Below are 20,280 nucleotides of genomic sequence, written 5' to 3' on the forward strand. Positions count from 1 at the left end.
TCAACATTTTAGGAAATTCTTATAAGTTCGATAAAATTCTCTATCAGCTACTCAGCACTGAATCTACCTGGAATGTTCTGGAAAATGGGTAAATTTGAAAATTTCATTATCCAGGTCAAAAAAGCAAACTTTGAAGACAAAAATAGGTCTTTTTCCATTTACTTTAGGCATAAGCAATTGGGAAATAACAGTTTCTACCCAGGAACAAGAAAAAGTAAAAATTTTGTTACATTGTGTGATCATTTTCCCAGCTTCGTTTCTGACATGTGACCTAACTGTGAGGCTTTGTTAGAAGGTTAAAGTATAAACAACGGTAAAAAAGAAATGAAGCTACGAAAAAAATCAAAGTAAAATGTCCAACTGCACTCAACCAAACTGTTGTATTTGATTTAATAAAAGGATACACAAGTCTGTTACTCAAACAATAACAGAATGAACGATGATTTGGTATACAGCTAAGGTACAGGTGAAGAACTGGGAATTCTTTTAGAAGGCTACAATGGAAAATTAATTTGATCAGATTTGTTTTGTTTTGAATTTTGCGCAAAGCTACACGAGGGCTATCTGCCCTAATTTAGCAGTGTAATACTAGAGGGAAGGCAGCTAGTCATCATCACTCATGTCCAGGTGGTTAAGGCACTTGACTCGTAATCCGAGGGTTGCGGGTTCGAATCACCGTTGCACCAAACATGCTTGTAATTTCAGCCGTGGGGGCGTTATAATGTGAAGGTCAATCCAACTATTTGTTGGTGAAAGAGTATTACAAGAGTTGGCGGTGGATAGTGATGACTAGCTGCCTTCCTTCTAGTCCTACACAGCTAAATTAGGGACGGCTATAGCAGATAGCCCTCGTGTAGCTTTACACGAAATTCAAAAAACCAACAATATGTCATTGAAAGAAATGAATTAAAGAAAAAAGAATAGAAGACAACACAGTAAACAACTGACAAAGTTACTTATAAAAGTTTACTGAGAAAGTTAAGACATCTATTCTTCAACGTTTTACACGTTCACACATTCACAAGAACCGACTAGATAATAATACATTGGATCTTCTTAACTGCATAACATACTTTCTTTCAGAGAAAAAAATGAATATATTGAACTGAACCAAGACCTTGATTGTCGAGGTAGAATTCAAAACAGAAACCTTACAATTTGCAAAAATTACAAAAATATCTTTTTTCCACTCTTATCCTATCTTAAAACTAATCAAATTCGATGATACCTCTTCTTTCTTGCTTGAGAGACTGAGAAATGTTAACATCTTTGTCACCAAGTTCTAACAAACCGGTAAGAAGACAGAGATAGTTAAACTGCAGTAAATAACATAAGTGATAATCCTGGAATACTAATTTAAAAGTGTCTGAAGCAAGGCCATGAAGATAAAAATCCGAAAATTTACATAAAATGTTGAGACTTTTGAATTAAAGTCATATTTGTGTGTTTTCTTATAGCAAAGCCACATCGGGCTGTATGCTGTATCCACCAAGGGGAATCGAACGGCTGTTTTTAGCGTTGTAAATCCGTAGACTTATCCGTTGTACCAGAGAGGGATTTAATCAATGTCGTAGAAAGATCACTTTAAGATAATATGTTTTTATAGGTATGTGTGTATGAAGAAAACATTTTTTTTATATAGAGTGTGAAAGCATTTCTCTTTCTTTTAAAATACAGATAACTATCATAGCTATTCACAAATTATATATATCAGGTCATCCCGATTAGTAATGTCCAAAAATTTAATACAGAAAGTGCATCATCATTTCTGTCTTTGTTAAAGGCTTTAATGATTAAAATATGTAGTAGAACGTGTACAAAAATGTTTTGACAGATAAAAAAAAAACCAATCCAACTCCACTCTTTCAGATCATTAATCAAATAAACCCTTATCAAGACGGATGTGTCTGAGGAGCACATTAGACACATAATGATTTATAAGTTTATAAAAAGCAATAGTGCAGCAGAAACTACACGGAACATTCAAGGTATTTATGGTGTGGAGTCTGTCAGTAAATGAAAATGTCGAAGGTGGTTTCAGAAGCTCAGATCAGGTGACTACAGCTTAAGTGATGCATCATGTTCAGGTTGTCCTGTTGAGTTTAATGATGACTTGCTGCTGGCTGCACTTAATGAATATTGTGCTGTAACAGTTGTAGAACTAGCACAAAAGCTTAATTCAATCTATTCAACAGTTCACCATAATCTAAAACAGCTTAGAAAGGTGTCAAAACTTGGAAAATGGACACCCCATGATTTGACAGAAGCCAACCTTAGAGCAGGAGTGGACATTTGCTTTTGTCTAGACTCTCGTGAAAGTAGCTCACCTTTTTTGGATATGTTAGTGACTAGAGATAAAAAATTGAGATATTATAAGAATGTTAAGTTCGGCAGACAATGGCTCATTGCAGGTAAACTGGTTAAAGCACAACTCAAAATGGACCTCCATCCAAGGAAAGTCTTTTTAAGCGTTTGTGGGATATTGTTGGTGTGATCCACTTTGAGTTGCTGCCACTCAATGTAACGGTTACATCAGATTTCTATTGTCAACAGTTAGAGGGCTTGAATGTTGCACCGAAAGAAAAGAGGCCTGTTTTGATCAGTCGTAAAGGTGTTGTGTTACTTTAGGATAATGCACAGCCCCATACAGCAAGGATCACATATGCAAAGATCGAAGAGCTAGATTGGGAAAAAATTCCACGTCCTCCTTATTCTCTAGACTTTGCCCCACCTGATTATCATCTATTGTGAAATTTGAAGAACTATCTTGATAGAAAATAGCTTGGAACTCATGAAGATGTCAAAATTATTTTATCTACATTCTTTTCCACCAAACCCGAATAATTTTATAGAAGTCTCATTCAGAAGCTTGTGAATCGTTGGCAGGAAGTAATTAATAATAATGGAACATACATCATTGATTGAATAACATTAAAGGCGTTTGAAACTTTTTCTCTTTTCTGAGCCTAAAATCGGTCACCACTAAAGGGATGACCTGATGTATAGACACTCACTTAAACAAAGCACCACCAGTTTTAAATTAGTTTCTTTTTATTGTGTTTTTCGAATATTCAAAGAACTTCCAATTTTTAAAAAATAAGTCATAAAATAATATTTTGACCATTGTCACAAAAGCAAAATTGAAATTGAAATTAGATTTCTCGTAATAAAATACATTTGAACAAATGCTCTGAACATCTTAACGGGATTTAACTTGTGAAACTTAAATTCTCTGTTCGACCAACATAACGTTCACCATAAATTCTTTTAAATACAGTTTGTAAACACTGTAAGAAGAAGATTTTTGGTCGTTTTTTTTTATGAATTTCGCGCAAAGCTACACAAGGACTATCTGCGATAGCTGTTCCTAATTTAGCAGTGAAAGTGTTTTTTTTTCTTATAGCAATGCCACATCGGGCTATCTGCTGAGCCCACCGAAGGGAATCGAACCCATGATTTTAGCGTTGTAAATCCGGAGAGCAGTGAAAGACCAACCGTCAACTTTTAGGCTGCTCTTTTACCAACAAGTAGTGGGATTGACTATAACATTATAACTCACCTACAGCTGAAAGGATGAGCATGTTTGGCGTGACGGAGAATCGAGTCCAACGCCGAAACCACCTGATAATTCCAGGCCGACGACAAATTGATTTACAAATATACTTACATAATGATAAAAATGTGAGTGCCATTTTCTGCTAATTAATTTATGTCAGTCTACAAATTAGTGCTAAAATTAACTAATAGACTAACCAAAGTAACTGTTTTTTGATTTTTTCATAAACACATGCCTCCCTGTGGCACAGCTATATGTCTGTGGACTTACAGCGCTAGATAGCCCAATGTGTATCTTTGTGTTTAAAGAACAGCATAAACAAATCCTAAAGATAGTTGAATTAAACAAGAATATGAACTAAATATGAATATAATAATGATTAACAAAAACGAAGGATGTCACCTCAGATTATTTGTTATGTGATTATTTTTAAAAGTTCATTTGTGATACAGGTATATTTGTATTAATGTTTTTTATGTTATACAATTTGTTCTTAGATATTTTTTTCTGATTTTAATACAATTTTTATTTATCACTAAAACACACTTTTACTAGGTTCACAGTTAAAAGTGCTAGTTAGCTTTGCGTTTTGAGGTATATAGAATAAATGTTCAATAGCCTGTTAACGAATATGCTCAACTTATAAAATTCAGGCGGTTTATAATCATGTTACTTTTCTTATTCATCTTTCAAAAAATACGAGGCCGAGACAACAACGATACAGAAAACAAAACCTTTTCTTAATACTGCATTTTAAGAGAGCTGTTCGTCCAAATTTTCATCAAATTTCTTATTCTAGGACTTTCAATGTATTCAGTCCGCTTCGTAAGTTCAAATATTAGTTTTCTCAGACTATTACCTTTCATGATATCTCAGTTTTGCTAGAGGGGGCTAAAGTCTCACAATTGCTACTGGAGCAAAGGGCTTATATCTTGATTAGAATTTCAACAAGCTGAGAAAACAGATGATTTTGAAACTTGATTATGTGTAACTTATAATGGAATATTTATAATAGTCGGTTTTTTGATTCACAAAACAGTTGTTTATTTTTATTGTGTTTGATTGATTTCTGACATTATTTTATCTGTATTTATCTTTCCTTGAGGTTTAAAAACATTTGAAATGGAAAACAAAACAAGCAAAAAACACCTATTGGTGAAACAACTATTGTTTGTTTGTTTGAATTTCGCGCAAAGCTACTCGAGGGCTATCTGCGCGAGCCGTCCCTAATTTAGCAGTGTAAGACTAGAGGGAAGGCAGCTAGTCATCACCACCCACCATCAACTCTCGGAATACTGTTTTACTAACGAATAGTGAGATCGATCGTCACTTTATAACGCCCCCAAAGCTGAAAGGGCGAGCATGTTTGGTGCGACGGGGATTCGAATCCACGACCCTCAGATTACAAGTCGAACGCCTTAACCCACCAGGTCACGCCGGGCCTAACTGCTATTGTAGGTAAACTGTTTGTTTGTTGTAAAGATCAAAGTCGCTAATGTATTATTTCTGCTCTACTCACCGCGAGTATCGAAACTTAAATTTTAGAGTTATAAGCACTCATTTTTTCTTTGGATCCTTTGAAATATCTAAGAGGAAAGCTTAAGACTATTAATTTTTCAAGCTGGATTTTCTTGAAATATCTGAAAATTTATTGGTCTTATATATAAAAAAAAGAATCAGTCTGAGAGGTATGAATCTGAGCAAGACCAAAATAAGCATCAAGAAATAATAAAAAAATCTATAAAATAAATGGAGAGAGAGAGTCTTGATAAAAACCTTTAGACTTAATAAAATGTAAATGGAAAGTCTTCTAAGAACATCCATATCTCTCCCTTGAAAATGTATTAGCAATGGCATGTAACTGATAAAAGGCCCAGAATGGCCAGGTCGTTAAGGCACTCGACTCGTAATTTGAGGGTGGCGGGTTCGGACCGCCGTCACACCAAACATGCTTGCCCTTTAAGCCGTGAGGGCGTTATAATGTTACGGTCAATCCCACTATTTGTTGGTAAAAGAGTAGCCCAAGAGTTGGCGGTGGGTGGTGATGACTAGCTGCCTTCCCTTTAGTCCTACACTGCTAAATTAGGGACAGCTATAGCAGATAGCCCTCGTATAGCTCTGCGCGAAAGAAAAAAAAAAAAAACCAAAACAAACTGGTAAAAATATTATTAAAACCTACCTGAACTTCAGCTTTAGTAGCTAAAGAAAAGAATAATTTTCAATAATAAATTGGTCTATTTCTTTTTATAAAAAACGGAATTATAAGTAAGATTTTCTAAAATTTTTAATTTGTGCTAGATAGAGTCAACTTAAGAGAAAAACATTTGCTCACGAAACTGTGCTAAGGTGTCACTGAATATTTGAGTATGTGTGTGTGTGTATAAATATATATCTTGTAAAACTAATTGCTATTACATCGGTTTCTATTAAATAGTCATAAGAAATCTCCATACGTACCCTTCAGCCAAATATATGAACTCGCCTATGGTCATTTCTTGTAAAGAGAAGAAGTTAAATGTTTCAGGCAAATCGTAGCGTGGTGTGAGTGTAGACCAAATATGAGATAAAATGTCATTAATCAAATTTCTGAACATGATAGAAAGGTTAAAAGTCTCAGATAAGTTTCTCCGATTCTTACCCTAGAAAGTATGTTCTAAAGCGAGTAAAAGGAAATGACATATGTTCATAAAAAAAATCCTAGATGTTAACTTCCGCTCTCTTTGACTGATGGATAACTGACTACTTTAAACGAAAGCGAACGATCATTGAATTTCGGCCTGTGGTACAAGTTGACCAAACTAGCTGTATCGAAATGTAGCGTGATACACACTTTACTGAAGATAAACTACCTTACTGTTACTTGTGACATAGAGAGTTTAGCATGGCTATTAAATAATTTACTCGCAGGCAACTTTGTAGATTTAGCGTAGGTCGTAAGTTTAAAATTGGTTAATTTTCCAGTTAATATGGATGAAGTAGTTATACTGTAGTCAAGACACAAGAACCGTTTTCTTATTGGCTACTAAAGTTTTAATAAAACTCTGTAGAATATTACAAAGCAGATTTATAGGTTAAGCTTTTCATTAAAGGAATTATTATTTTTGTTTGTTTGTTTTGAATTTCGCACAAAGCTACTCGAGGGCTATCTGTGCTAGCCGTCCCTAATTTAGCAGTGTAAGACTAGAGGGAAGGCAACTAGTTATCACCACCCACCGCCAACTCTTGGGCTACTCTTTTACCAACGAATAGTGGGATAGACCGTCACGTTATAACGTCCCTACGGCTGAAAGAGCGAGCATGTTTGACGCGACGGGGATGCGAACCCGCGATCCTCAGACTACGAGTCGCACGCCTTAACACGCTTGACCATGCCGGGCCAAAGGAATTATTAAAAAAAAAAGAAAGAACGTAGAGCAGCCTATGCATACTTGGGTCTTGATTATCTTTTTACAACTCAATGTTTATTAAAGGCCCCTTTACCCTGACATCGGATTCTTACTTCTTACTCTCTTTTTAAAATTTATTTATATCTATTTATTTGCGTCGTTTCTTCCGAATTTAGTATCTCATATCTTTTAAGTCTGCGTAAAATCTCTCTACTCTCTACTGCAATCTAAGTGACGTCATTCTCTTTCACCAACATTCATACACGTATTTCTATTTCTTTAATTTTTAGACAGAAACAAAACTGTATAGAAAAACAAAATGAGGTTAACCTCTAGGTTATTAGATGGTAACTGCTCATTTTTGTACACAACCCCCGCTAGGACAGCGATAATTCTACGGATTTACAACGTTAAAATCAGGGGTTCGATTCCCCTCGGTGGGTTCAGCAGATAGTCCGATGTGACTTTGCTGTAAGAAAACACACACCATTTATGTACTATATACTTGTGTTTCTAATTCATAATTTTAACTGGCCATACATGAAATGTGTACTTTTGTTACTAATTCATGTAATGCTGTGCCTGTTTTATTTTCTACCATTCATAAGGTTTATAGTTGGTCGTGTATTGTTTATTGTTTTTCTGAAATTAACAAATACCATTCATTTGCTTTTATTTTCTATGTGTTACGATAGAATTAACCCAGAAGAAATGCTAGACAGGAGGCTAATCCTTTTTAAGCGTCAGACAATCAGTTCAAAATATCTTTCTTTAACTCTAGAATGCCAACGCTAAATGTTCGATCATTAACACCAAGTGGTATGGGGAAATAGCGATCCCACGCTGGTATTCTAGAATCTAAAAAAATCACGAATTATATATATATACATACCGTAAAATGTCAATTACTCTTAGCTTGTCACAAGGGACAATACAATGCGAGGTCTAAAAAAGAAACTAGTAAGTAGACATGTGGACAGTAAAGTACATTTTGATGAATTCCTGGTAACTTGAAATGTCATGACATTTGTGAGAGAGCGTGGGAATAAATGTGTTAACTTTTAAGTAACAACATTTAAACCACGTTGCCATCACAACGGAAGGAACGTTTAATTACTTAGCCTTTTTTAAGTTGTTAACGTACTAATTTGTAGTTGGTTACTTTGATAGCATATTCTAAACAATCACAATCGTTTTTAGCTCGGAATAAAGGGGTTTAATAAGTGTTAATAGAAAATAATAACATTATATATATCATTATATAATGGTTTATCTCTGCTACGAGTTGCTGATTTAATCTGAAAACTATATTTTTTTCTGCTAGTGGTGATTTTATACAGGCTAGATTAGAAAGGGTGGGTAAAATGACATTTAAACATATTTGATACGATAAACGTTTTCTTAAAGACAATGAACTTTCTATACAACAATGCCTCTAAACAGAGAATAATTGTGTTTTTTTTTTCTGTATTAAGCTGATATACAGTTTACGTAAAGTAGAACTCTGGATAATTGGAACTGTTTTATTTCAAGTTAAGCACAAAGCTACACAATGGGCAATCTGTTCTCTACCCACTGCGGGTATCAAAACCTGTTTTCTACGGTTATAAGTCCACGGACATACTGCTGTGCCACTGGGGGGGGATAGAAGAATTATAAAGACATTGCAATCAGACACTCGGATACTCTAACATCGCTTCACTTCTTCTGTGTAGTTAATATTCTATATCGTGAAACATTAACACTGAAAGAAAAAGACAGTTGTTATACTGTTTAGGTGTTTAAGAAGCTTTCAATCCCACATATAATGAGATATTCTTCAGGTCAGAGACATTTTGACAATAAATACTAAGTTAAACATCACAATGTGGGATATCACATTTTTTTGTTGTTAAATACAGAACCACACAATGGGCTATCTGTACTCTATCCATCGTGGGTATTAAAACCGAATTTCCAGCGTTATAAGTTTTCAGACTTATGACTGAGCCACCGGAGGCGATGTATTACATAACCTACGACAGTGAACTGAGTCATGAGCATAAAAAACGTATCATAGATGACGGGTTATATAAATGAAATAATTACATAGATTTAAACGTGGCTAACTATATTGAATGTGTATTTGTGTTTTCGTTTTCAGCAAACCCACATGGGGCTATCTGCTGAGCCCACCGAGGAGAATCGAACCCCTTATTTCAGCGTTGTAAATCCCTATACTTACCGCTGTACTAGCGGGAGGTAATTATATTGAATCATATGGTATTTACACGCACGTGTTATTATACCAAACACTTAAACGTCAAACAGCTTTGAGGGAAATTATTATTAGAAGTAAATATACTCAATTTGTAGTACAATAGATGTACGTAACCGATGTGTGTATTGGCTCAGAATTTCATTTTTTAATGTATAAACTTTCCTTTCTTTTTTACATATGGTCTTTGGTTCATTTTCATTAACCAAATTACATCCAACCGGTTTCAGTTTTGCTGTTAAAGCGATATTCAGTAACAATCGATTAAACGTGGCAATAGTTCGTTTTTCCGAAATCTTCCATGAAGAGTTCGCAGAAAATGAGAAAGAGGAAAAGCCATGATGGTTCTGACTTTGAGGAAAATTTTAAGAAACAGGTGTTAACACAATATGAAACCGTAACTCTAAAAATCAAGAAATTAGAAAAGTGTGCGGGCATTTGTAATGACAAATTTCTACGGTTGACTTTCGCTTTGTAATATGTGGGAGGTTCATGTGCAGGTTCTTTCTCATTGACATAAATTTTAATTTAGGCTTGAACTGATATCTCTAAGATATCTTTTTTATTGCTATTTTCAATTGATTTCTTTCTTTTCATGGCCAAGTCCATTAATGTTATCCTATGGCCGTTGTAGGTGAACCTCTGAAATCAGTTTGACTGTTATCGTTTACTTGGTTTTCAGATATATGTGTGGAATAATAGGTATAAGGCATTGTTCAGCTATTTCTGTTAAAACTGATTTTGTATTTGTTTTGAATTTCGCGCAAAGCTACTCGAGAGCTATTGAGACTAGAGGGAAGGCAGATAGTCATCATCAATGAATAGTGGGATTGATCGTCACATTATAACGTCCCAAGGCTGAAAAAGCGAGCATGTTTTTCTTGTGCGATCGGGAATCGACCCCACGACCCTCAAAATACGACTCGAATGCCTTAACACGCTTGGCCATGCCGGGCCTTGTTTTTGCAGCTTAATAACTTAAGATGTATTGTTGTTGTTTTGGAGACTTGGAAGTTTAAGTCTTAAGAGTACTGTTTTTGTGACTTGTTATTTTTCGGCTTAACACTACTTATTTAATTTAGTATGAGGTGTAATAGTACTGTTTTTTGTAACTTACTACTTTACCGTTTAACAGTAGCTGTTTTGTAACTCGATACTTGAAGAGTTAACATTACAGTGTTTGTAACTTAGTAGTTTAAAACAAAACTATTGTTTTTGTGACTTTGTACTTTCAGATTCAACAGTACCGAGTTTTGTGATTTAGTAATTTAAGTTGCAACGGTACTGATTTTTGAAAATTGGTTCTATAAGCTTGTAAATAATCCAAGACCACTGCTTTAAAGTTTTAAACGACATCAAAAAGGAGTGAATGAAATCAACAGCTTTTGTTCAAAATCTTTCGCTTGTGATTAGGCTTGTTATTGAACTTACGATTGAATAAACAATAAATATTTCTTTTTTTTTTAAAAAGTTAACAGATGTCTTACAATTACGAATATTATTATTGATATTTGAACAACTACCCTAAAGTATTAACTTTTCAACGTACAAGACTTCTCTACGATTGGGCATGGCATGGCCAGGGGGTTATGGCGTTCGACTCGTAATCTGAGGGTCGCGGGTTCTAATCCCCGTCGCACAAAAAATGCTTGCCCTCTTAGCCGTTGGAGCGCTATGAGTGATGGTCAGTCCCACTATTTGTTGGTAAAAGAGCAGCCCAAGAGTCTGTGATGATTGTTGATAACAAGCTGCCTTTCTTCTAGTGTTACACTGCTAAGATAGAGACGACTACCGCAGATAGCTCTCGTGTAGCTTTGCGCGAAATATAAAAATAAACAATTTTTGTTTAATTGTATATTGTTATATCATTATTTCATTTTAACTACGTTCTTATGCTTTACACGTGGCTTCTGATGTCATGAGTCCTAAAAAGGACAAATGCTGAAATGTTAACTTTAATTCAATTTTTCCTTTTTCTGGAATTAGATAATCCGTCATTTGAAAATACGACTTCATCTGTCCAGTTTAAGCCCAAGCAGAAAAGCAAGAAAAAAAGCATTTAGTGATAGTTTGTGGTCATACCGAAATTAAACAGATTATAGATACGCCAGAAATACCCACAGATATTTAGATCTTTGGAGCATCTCGGTATTTAGGTACTATAAATATATTTAATACCACAGGAAGTAGAGAGCTTTTATCTGTGAGTGTATGGGAATTCTGTATATGGAAACTGTTATTTATAGCCGTTAGAAAGAGTTTCTTGTAGTTTGTTATTACTCAAGGTGCCCACGCAGGTACCAAAGATTAAACGCATCTACAGAAAAGTGACATATAAGCAACTAGTACACAGGGCTGACATATTTCAACCAAATAAAGAAACACCGCAGCACTTGATCAGCCCTACGCAACATAATGTTTAAGTTACCTGCTTTTTATATCAAACATTTTAGTTCTGAAAGAATAAATGTTATGATTTGTTAAGCATCAGTTGTTTTTTTTACTGTGTTAAACTAATGAACGCTTTTTGAGGAACATTCATGTCTCACATGTTGGGATGTAGAAGGATTTACTTAGTTAGTTCAAAGGCATTAATTATATGTTTCATTTGTCTAATAAGAAACCTTATTAGTTGAAAAATACCTTCCAATTAGGCAATATGTTTTATAACTATTTGACTGTTTTTTCATGTATTTTTAATTTAACAGAACACATCTGCTACGTTTTCAAAAGAAACCGAGAACTATAAATATTTCTACGACCGACAGAACAGCTATATACCTTCTTTTACACATGTTAATTTATGAATGTTCTTGATACATATAACTATTAAATTACTCGTAAACTCTTAAAACCTCTGTGATGTATGCTTCATTTTTCCTTATGATAAAATTGCACTGTGATTCTAAATAGAAACTAACTGCTAGAGGGCGCATGAACAAAAGTTTCTTGTTTGTCAGGAATTTAGCAAAACGCTACACAACTGGCTATATGTGCACCACGGGTATCAAACCCAGTTTATAGTGGTGTGAGTCCGCAGAAATGCCGCTGTGCCACTAGGAGTAACAACATTTTTGATTGAGTAAAAAATGATAAAAACAGATACACGAGGGCTATCAGCGCTAGCCGTCTCTACTTTTTCAGTTTGAGACTAGAAGGAATGCAGCTATTTATTACTTACCCACCGCCAACTCTTTGACTATTATGTTACCAAAGAATAGTGGGATTGATCGTCACGTTATCACGTCCACACGACTGAAAAGGCGAGCATGTTTGGTATGACGGGGATTCGAACCCGTGACCTTCGGATTTCGAGTCGAGTGCCTTAACCACCTGTTCATGCTGTGACATTTACTAAGCTTCCAAAGGAATTGTTAAAACAGCAGTATAGGTATTTAATTCGACTAACGTCCTAGATTACATTTATTAACTGTTACAAATGCACTGGGAACATATAACGCTGTAAATGGTAATTAGTTTTAAGCACACGTTAACAGATAGATTCAGAAATAACAGAAGAAACGAGGAAAAAATAAACATAAAAACAAATATTACAGGAATGCCGTCCATTTATCACGTGGAAATTTGCTTCATCGTAACAAAATTCCATGTTGATACCTTAAACTGTGATTGGTTGCCATAATATCAGTCTTAAAGTGTCACATCAGTATAAAGCCTATAAAAGTGCTGTAGTCATATTAGACTCGATAGTAGTAGTAGTGTGAATCTAGTTATGGCTCCCAGAAATGAGATATTAAGTGGGAAGTGTGTGGAAATCAAAGAGGGTACAACAGCTACACTCTTAATAATAAAAGTGCCAGAAATCGAAAATCGAAACTCCCTTTCAAAATTGATGGAAAGTATATTAAGGCATATATATATGTAAAAACGGCTCGTTTGTGTTGAGAAATTTTTTTACGTAGAGGAGCGAACAACGTTTTGATCTTTTTCGGTCATCGTCAGGTTCACAAAGAAAGGAAGAGGTAACTGACCGGAAGCTGACCACATATTTCAAAGGGGTTGTGCAACTGAGTGTCGGAATGTAGAGGGAGTGCTTAGCTGTTTGAAGATATAATTTTATATTATTTATTTTATTAGTATTATTTATTATATTATTTTTAATATAGGTATAAAGGTGTTCCTTTGTATTGGTTTATTTTGGGCTTGGGTTGTTGTATTAGTAAGGCTTCTTTAATTTTGCGTTTGTTTATATTTATTTCTTTATTTAGTATTTGGGTGTTTTCTATAGTTATGTTGTGTTTATTTGATTTGCAGTGTTCGAAACGTTTGAAGGTGACTTTTAGTATCTGAAGTTACAGATAATTTCAGACTTGTCAAGGTAAATGTGGTCCAGTATGGCCAGGTGGTTAAGGCATTCGACTTGTAATCTGAGGGTCGAGGGTTCGAATACCCATTACACCAAACATGCTCGCCTTTTCCGCTGTGGAATCGTTATAATCTAAGGTCAATCCCATTATTCTTTGGTTAAAGAGTAGCCAAAGAGTTGGCGGTGGGTAATGATGACTAGCTGCCTATCCTCTTGTTTTACGCTGCTAAAGTAAGTCGGCTAGAGCAGACAGCCCTCGTGTAGCTTTACGCGAAATTAAAAAATAAACCAACAAACATGGTGAATGTAATATAAGATACTAATCTGAAAAGAGAAATGTTTAATACCGTTCATTTCTTATTTTATATGAGATATGAATTTCATATTTGATAAATGTCATTGCTAATATAGAATATTAATTCTACAAGAGGTTTGACAATGCTCATAATTAACGTCATGTGGGATTTTAACCGACTGGAAATTCGATATATGTGTCGCTACTGATGTATACTTAACAGCACTAAAATAATAGATATAAAGTTACAATAAAAACTTTCAATAGTTAAATATTTACAAAGTAAGGCTTAAAAGTTAAATGTGTTTTTATTTTACAATTTTATTTACGAATATTTGATATGACGATGGTGCCAAATTTGTATGCGCATTTTTTTAGATTTTACCGTTATTTTCCAAATCCAGACTGTTTTTTTTTTTCCTTCAGTAACACTGGACAGAGATTCCTCTTCCAGTAGAACCATACATCCAAACAAGTATACAGTAAAGGTAATGGAACTATATTAAGACGTTGAAGAAAGTGATGGATCACTCACAACAATGGTTTAACATTCAAAAAGTTCCAATTTAGCTGTGTGGATTTGCGTAAAGATTGGTAAGTTTCAAAAAGCGGTCAAACACTTGGTTAAACCGTGGGAAATAATATAGTAGATCTGTATAAATATATTTTGACATTTTTGACTGCTCCACTAGTGTGACCATGTAGATATAGAGCATTCGTATAGCTTCAAAGCAAAGCAACTGCTTGCTTTATCTATTTACATACATAAACTTGATAACAGAAATAGTTTCCACTGATGACATCCTAAAACCAAACGAAAATGGAAATACAAGCCAAATGAACTTACTTACCGTGTTCTAAAAGGAAAATCTAGCGTTAAAATACATAACAAACCTTATGTAACAGTCACTTTAATATTTAAATCAACGGTTTTTAACATTTTCTTTCATTTATTTGTGCATCTTTTTTACGAACCAAGAATAATTACTGTTTTTTATATCTGTATTTGTTTGATATATACAGTACTAAAATAAAGAAAAAGTTTATTTTCCAATACAAAAATATAAAACTTCTTTTAAACTGTATGATTTATCTGGAATTTGAAGTTCACTCCCCCCGCTAATACAGCGGTATGTCTCCGGATTTATAACGCTAAAATCAGGGTTTTGATTCCCATCGGTGGGCTGAGCAGATAGCCCTTTGTGGCTTTGCTATACGAAAACATACACACATACACACTTGAAGTTCAGTAATTTAAAACCGTAGAAGATATTTTATGTGTCAAGTCTGGAGAAAACAAAATACTGGAATAACATTTGGATTATAAAGAGGAAAAAAGGAAAATAGCGAAATGGAAAAAAAGATATACCTAAACTTATTTTACCATGTGCATAGCTGTCAGTGTTAGAGTGGTATTTCTGTAGACTTATACTACTAGAAACCAGGTTTCAATACCCGTGGTGGGCAGAGCACAGAGAGCCCTTTATGTATGTTTGTACTTAATAAAAAACAGTAAATCCATGTGCGTAAAATTATATTCTGATAAAACTAATTTTGAGTAACTTATTATCTTAAAATGAATTAATGAAATACAGCTTTAAAATACGAACGAAGCCTCTATATGCGCTTCGTCAATAAAATATTTCATGCACGTATGAGTTATGTTAGCGGGAATCAACTAATACACGAAAGGCGACATATACTGAAATATCAATCTGCTTTCGTTAATTAACACCTTCACCACTGAAAGTTCCAAGTGTGTTCAGTCGTAAATAAACCCATTTACAGACCGACACACTATCCACCATGTATGGTCCATTTCAGTTAAAAAAGTGACGCTATAAAAGCTCGACAAGTGTTTTCTTGCTGCTTTCCCTGAGATGTAAAATGAGGGTTAGTTACATCTGAATTTTAAGAGTTTTTAACCTGGTCTTTTAACTCATATAACCATAATATGATCTTTAGGCTAAAAATTCCAATTCTTATTAAAGGGATAACTTAAGTTAGGTAATAAGGAATTGGTTGATGTTATATGTACACTGCGAATCAGTATTAAAGGGTCAGTTATAGTTTTCGTATCTTGTAGGTGTTAGGACTATTATATTTTTTAACAATTTGTTATTTGTTCAATTCCTTAGGTGTTTCAAAAGAAAGAGAGTTTATAATAGTATTTCAATCACACGAACTCTATCATATTCAATGCAGAGGACGTCTTACGTTCAGTACAGAATTCAATAGACCAACTGGGACAGGAAGACATAGTAGGGGTCGAAATATTATTTATTATTATAATCCAATTTATAGCAACACAATTGCTATCTTGTGAATGTCTTCACTAGCTGTCAAAGTATGACTACAATTAATTACACTTAAAAATTTAGTGTTAGTCATAAGACATATTTCTTAATAGTACATTCTTCATTCAATCCCTTAGGATTTTACAAATTCCAGTCATCAGATCAATAATTTCGGGATAACCAACAAACTGGTGAAGTAGACGTTTCGGCAAGTTCACTAGAAAACTGGTGGCTTCCAAGGCAGTCTTGATCACCGAGCACAATTAGCCGCTTGTATCAAAGAGTTGAATGGTCATCCCACATCTCTTAAGGCTGAATGGATATTATAATGCGTCTAAGAAGGTACATGGACTAAATAGTGAGTTACTGGTTGGTTTTTGTTTGGAATTAAGAGTTCTTGGTTGGTATAAAGCAGTACGTACCCAAGGAGATCTCACAACTTTTCAAGTCCTCCAAGTGAGAATATCATTCAGACCAACATATATTGGCCTCATTGTGGTCAATGGTAATAGACTATATATTAAAGAAGAGACAGATCTTTGGTTCTGTCTAGTTAATATTGCCTTGAATCTGGTAGATGCATTGAGAAAACTATCCACCTTGTGTTTTTGCTTCTGTAAGAGGTTTTAGTTTCAGTTCTGATGTTACATGTGAAAGTCATTCAGTGCCACCAAATCAAACATGGAAACATGGAATTGCATGAGCATAAGAAGTGGAGGAAATAACAATGTTTCTGTATACACAAATGGTGCTATGTTGTTTAATCCAGACAACGTCAATACTGTGTAACTTGGTAATAAAAGCCAAACGTAAACTAAACTATTTTTTGTCCAAAAATCAATTATTCAGCATCACACAGTCACAGTTAATGCATGCCCAATAAAGTAACCACTGTGCTAGTTTACCTGGAGAGCATTAGAGAATTTTTACGTGAACTAGAGAGATGCAAAAAGCAATATCGATGTGGTTTAAATTTTGTAATTTGCGCAAAATTATAATACACTGTTTGCAAATGGAAGAAAAGCCTTAAGAACAAAAGCTAATGGTAGAATTTGATTATTATAATTTCTTAAATCGAGTTTGCTTGAATGTATATGAACTTGTTTCAGTCCAGATCCTTTATTTCTTCCTACTGGAACTGGACACTGTCTACACGAAACCGGAATACCAGTAGGTAGAGAAAATGACGACAAGTTGAGGGTTGATTGTGCTACAGTTGTCCAAGAGAGACAATAGAGAACAGCATGGCTACAAATGGTTGGTAAGGCAAAGACTCATTGACACATGAGGGTTAAGATATTTTCAGATTCTTGAGATACACACTCATTTGGTAAATAGGTTGGGATAAAATGTGAAAGCCTAAAGATGTATTACTTGACTAAATATATTAGGTAACAGAAAGTGGGTGTAATCATCTACTTTTTACAGAAATACTTTGACCAATTATATGATAATTCATTATATCTTACATCTGCATCCGGAATTTCAGTATTTGAGGTAATGTTGGAGTTTCAGGTGATCGTTCCTCTAATAGTTTGCGATTTTTCTGCCTTTTGATGTTCTTGTCATATAAAATAATTTTCCTTTTTTTTCTTTTAGTTTAGCAATGGATTCTTTGAGCTCATCAACCTAAGAAGCCTCTGCGGTTTTTAATGATGCATATTACTTTATATTTTGTAAACAGGCTGCTGAGATTGTTAAAATGGGTCAACCTGGGTGGTCCCGATGATTAACTGACTAAATCCATTGAGGAAGGTGCGTTGCTTGACAACATGTCAGACATGGGAGAGTTTACTACGTCTGTTGTTTGGCTGGTCTTGAGGTCATCACTGTTTGACTTGAGGAGGTTCCAAACACCGAAACTTTGGCACCTGTGACACCAATGACCCTGAAGAACCAAACACACAGAAAATCTACAGCCTTTCTTGTTGCTACTACTGATGCCACCAAAGAAGGAGGTGAAATCTTAAAGATCTTGGATTGGTGTTATATTTTCAATCAATTTATAATCTACCTTTTGTACTCACCAATATTGTGGAATATATAGCTTTTTTTAATAGATTTGCAGTTTATATTTTTCATATATATTGCTTTTTGTGTTCCCTAATTTAGAGAGTGCTCTCTGTTTTCTGCATTCATAAGTACGTATGAGTAATAAGAACCTAACAGTTTTTTTTTTTGTTATTGTGTACATAGTAACCCTTTAATTTTATTGGGTAATGATTTGAACTTGTTATATCTTGTCAGTTCACATGTGTGAAAGAGTAGGAGATTAAACATTTTACTTATAAAAACAATAGCTATTTAAAAAATAATTAATGATTTAGAGAGCATTTTTTTTTTTTACATATTTTCACGTTGTTTCCACCTAACATTCTGCTAGCTTGACAAATATATTATACTGGTTCTTCCTAAATGGGACAGAACAGGTTATTTGTGTTAAAATTAGTTTTCAGTTTTTATTTGGTTTGCCAGTTTTATTTTTAATGTACAATTTTTAGGGCGTTTTCGTCTTTGTAGCACCCCAGTGGCTCAGCGGTATGTATGCGACCTTAAAATGCTAAAAACCGGGTTTCGATACCCGTGGTTGGCAGAGCACTGATAGCCCATTGTATAGCTTTGTGCTTAATTCAAAACAACAACAAAAAACAATCGTCTTTGTAAGTGTGGACTTGCGTATTGTTTTTTATGTATTAAGTGTTTCTCTGTTAAAGGGTCTGATTATATTGTATGCGTTTTTAATGAATATTTTTCTATTGTATTCAGTGCTAAAGGGTTTGTTTTTGTCTTATTATATTTGTGCATTATGTAGGATATATTAGTAAGAGGTATTCTTAGTTTTCATGTAGTGCCTTATTTCTATATTACCAGATTAACAAGGGTTTTCTTTTGATTATGGTATTGTGTAATGTATTAGCTTGCATTTTGATAGTTTAGTTAAAAGGCTTACAGTATGTCTAACGTTACATAATTAAATTGTACTTCTCTGCTAATGGTTGTGCCATCCATGTGATGTGTACATGGTGCTAGGAACAAAGGAAAGTTTATATATTTCTTGACAAAATTTGCAAGTTTAAAGATAAATAGACTTAAGGTTAATTTTAATTGTTAGCTTAAGGTCAAGCCTGAAACAGAAATGAGGGTAGCATGTAATATACAAGTACGTTATGTTTTTTTCATCATCTTTAATGATGTAGACATTTTTTTTATTTTAGGAAATTTGTTTTTGTGCAGTTTCACCAGAAAACACTTAGTTCGTAAAACATTCGAAATTTCTCATTTTAATTGTCTTTTTGTTTTTGTTTCTCTCAAATAAGAACTACTTTGCGCACAAAAATGTAGACATATCCTCTTATTGGCTGAGATGTGGATGTCTGTATGTACCAGTCACTGAATATGGTGTTATTCCAAGAGAAAAATAAATCTATGTGGAAAAACAGAGGTGATAGCCCTCTTGTACGCACAAGTACGCATCCTATATTTTTGTTATGCAATAAAAAAGGTTGTACACCCTTACCATGAAATATTTTAATCCTATTTATTTTACATTAAGTCCAAATCTCAGTGAAATATTCAGATTAAAATTATTTCATAACTTTCCAACGTGATCCTCTTATTTGATACTTATGGGGAATTAGTTATCTGAGAATACATTGTTGCACTTAAAGTGCTGGTTGAAAACTTTCACACTGTGACTTCAATTGGCAATAATAATGACATTTAAATGTGAATTTGTTGCCTTATGCCATAAAGGGCTCTCCAAACATCTAAAGCAGCTGGAACTGATACCTTTTTTTAGAACTCCTGAGCTTGACGATACTGAAAATTCTACAAGTATTTTTATTAACGAAATCAAGCTGTAGTAGGGAAAATCTGTTACGCACCATTTAAATGTTATTATCATAACAATCGACTTGTGAGGCACCCTCTAGTGGTTATTTTGGACTTTGAGTACCACATAAATTTTGTTTAGTATAAATGAGGTTACTCTTTATTCTGCTCAATCACAATAACTACTCTCATATCTAATGATTTATTATAGGCCCTTGTATAACCTTGATTCTCCTTTGATTTGTTATGAAGTAAATTATCTTGTAAATAATGAACAAAACTGCGATTTGGAAATAATCTTAGTTTGAATAAATTCTAAATACGATCAATT

Source organism: Tachypleus tridentatus, chromosome 7, assembly GCF_004210375.1.
Source record: "Tachypleus tridentatus isolate NWPU-2018 chromosome 7, ASM421037v1, whole genome shotgun sequence".
NCBI classification, from domain to species: domain Eukaryota; kingdom Metazoa; phylum Arthropoda; class Merostomata; order Xiphosura; family Limulidae; genus Tachypleus; species Tachypleus tridentatus.